This window comes from Malus sylvestris, chromosome 2 (assembly GCF_916048215.2).
Source record: "Malus sylvestris chromosome 2, drMalSylv7.2, whole genome shotgun sequence".
NCBI lineage: Eukaryota > Viridiplantae > Streptophyta > Magnoliopsida > Rosales > Rosaceae > Malus > Malus sylvestris.
Window position 1 is genome coordinate 19703615 of NC_062261.1, and position 3346 is coordinate 19706960.

Below are 3346 nucleotides of genomic sequence, written 5' to 3' on the forward strand. Positions count from 1 at the left end.
ACAGTCCACCCATCCGATGGCAAGAGAGAGAAGTCATGATTGGTGAATTTTGTGTTGTGTATTATCTCACCCAACTTGGCTTTATTTATATTAGTAAGGAAAGGAGAATCATTGCATTTCAAGTAATACATTACAACAAGAAAACTATCTAAACGATACCATAGAATCCTATAAGGCTTACACAATCACACTTTTAATAATTTAGGACTACAACAATCCCCCTTAAGTGTGTAAATACTCAAACAAATGTCGCATCAGGTTATGAGAGAGGAAGCAAGAACAGTTGAAGAACTCGTCAGCACAATCAATGAATGTGACACATCTGACCCGTAATGTCTATTAGGATTCTGAATTGAGCTGTGTTGGCCGACACCTAGAAGGTGATGAAGCCATAAAGTGCAGTGATGTGGAAAATGTGTATAAACTTAAACCTAAAAGTGCCTAAATATAAGAGTACGCTATGAGCAGGAATGAACTCATATCACACGTGATGTTAGACTATAAGTAAAGTACAGTAGAGTGGATTAAGAATTATACCATCGAAGGTAGTCTCCAATACCATATTTGCCAAGAATCATCGTCGATATGAAAGTTCAGCTGCTAAAACTTGGAGGGGTGAAAAATAAGGGTGAGTGGGCCTAAAAAATAAAGCTTTATAAAAACCTTTTTGAAAACGTTATAACCCCTCACCGTAAAACAAGTATAGTTCCCAAATATACGTAATACGTGTAGTATAAAAATGCTTACCATAGCCAGCAATATTTCAAGGATGCCACACGTCATAACTTTCGTAAATAAATACATGACGTTTATACTCACATATTTTTGCATAGATGAACATATAATATCGAATGTTCATCGACAGATGCTGACACACGAGTTCATGCAAAGATATTCTAACATGAACAAGATTTGGTGTAACAATCACATACGCTATAGTACTACAATCACCTGAAGACTAGCGTTATGCGCAGCACATACGAGTCCTAATTGCCTATAGCAATCTAGGACAGGAGTGACAACTACAATGGATCTAAAATGAGCATACAGTGCGATGTGCACTTACACGTGAAAGACTGGCCCTGGCCTAGGCTAGTACCAACACTGATGCAGCAAACAATGAGCAGTTAACACAAATATAGTCATGCCACAGTGATTTGATAATTTTAGGCGACATAACATTATTCATAGCCGTAAGTTTAGCTAAGGCATCCTGTAGGGTTTATAATGATTTCCTAATTCTCGTCGTTACGTCATTTTCTATAAATGTTAATTTAATTACGGCAGTCATATAGAAAAGTCATTATTAGAGATATATATATATATATATATATATATATATATATATATATATATATATATATATATATATGGAAACTAACTAAATAAATATATGTATATATCAAAGAAAAAACCCACTCACAAATCATGTTGTCAAGTTGAACCCACCTCGTAGCATCAAGAGTCTTTGCGATGTGTTTCGCCTAGAAACGAAACCATTATGTAAATACGTAATGTACTAACATATAAACGCGTTTTCGTACAAAGTATGGCTAATAAAGAAACTATTTTAAAATGATCGAATTTCAGAAAACTGATGGAGGATTATGATCCGACACGTCAAGAAACCTAAGGAGAGACATCGGGTTCCTCCACACATCGTCGCACGCGATGCCATAAATGGTTGTGCAAGCAGCCACGTGCTGTACACGCTGACCACCCTCACGCGTCCACACGCCTGCAAGTAAAAACGTACTTGGCACCTTCGCGAAACATAGGTTCAGCCTGGTTTTTTGGCCAACTTCCAGAGCTAATATCTAGCTCAATTCACCACCAAAATCAATGATTCAAAAGCCATTTTGAAGTTAGAAATGTAGGGAACAAAACCATACCAAAGTGAGGCCGAGTTATCGTTGGCATTAGCCGGAAAGATGATCTGAAAGTGGCCAAATGGTCACGAGTTCTTGCTAAAAATCTGGGGAATTTCTTCCCCCGTGTCAGTTTCGTTATAAACCTTCACCAAAACGCTTGAGATGGGTGATAACTAGGTTCTAATCGATCTAAAATGAAGGTTAGGGAGAGTCTTGTGCCTTACCTATGTCAAAAACGGTGAAACTCACGAGAAAATCCCTTGAACAATGACGGTGCAACAGTGCAATGTCGTGTCCCATGGCTGGGTTAAGTTAGATGTCCATGAATATGGCTTTCTGGATTTGAGGATCTATAAATCTTGTCGGGGTGGTGAGGTTGATGACAAGTGGTGTATGGCCACCGGTTCTCTATGTTTACAGAGAGGGAAATGAGGGAGATGAGAGTGTTTCAAAGAGAGAAACTAAGGGGAAAATAGGGAAAATAGAAGTAAGGGTGGTGAGATTGCTCATGACCTTTTAGCCTCTCTGTTTTCAGAGATGAATATGGCAATGAGGGGGAAAGCTGACAGAGATGAGGGAGTTAGAGAGAGTTAAGTGAGAGAGATGAGAGATAAGAGGGAGATGAGTGAAGAGAGAGAGAGGTCAGGGATTGTGGGGAAAGGAACACACGGGAGAGGTTGGGAGTCAGTGTGGGCCCTACAAGCTTTAAAAATCTAATAAGAAAATAATAAAATAATTATATAATAATATAAATTTGAATAAATAAATAAAATATAAAATTGTAATATTTACAAAGAGTATTTTTTGGATTTGTAGTTCTGTAAAACCTTCATCGTAACTCCAATTTTGACTCCACTCATACCTACACGTTCGTGTCATTGAGTACTTTGAGAATATGGTAAATTAATAGCCCATACGCATCATGAAAAGATGGTCAACAAAAGTCAACACCATCGCCTCTAGGGGCATTTTCGTCAATCAACACTTTAAAATTATAAAATCGTAGAATTAGGGACGAGTTGTCACAAAATGCGAGTCTCAAAACAAACAGGAGAATGCATATGGTGTTGGAGTTTGTGCCTCCATTGTTCCACATCGGGAAACAGAAGTTTTCCAATAGGCTATATATTAGTTTTGTCCCTTTTATTAGTAATTAGGACTTAGAGCGTTTGGAATGAATTGAGGCTTAGGCCTCTAATTGTGTGGATTTTGGTTAGGCCTAATAATAATAAAAATGTTTTGATTAGTGATTTTAGATACATCCAAAATGTATTTGAAAGGCTAGAAATAGCCTATACAACTGAAGTCTCATTTTCCAACGAAGGTAATCTTCTTTCTTTCTCTCTTCCGTACAAAACCTTTCATAGAGTAAACACACAAACCAATTTGCCAGAATTTTATAATCCAGTGTGGATTATAGGATTAGAAAGTTATATCCTAGTTGGACTGACGTCATCAAACCACCAGAATAAAAG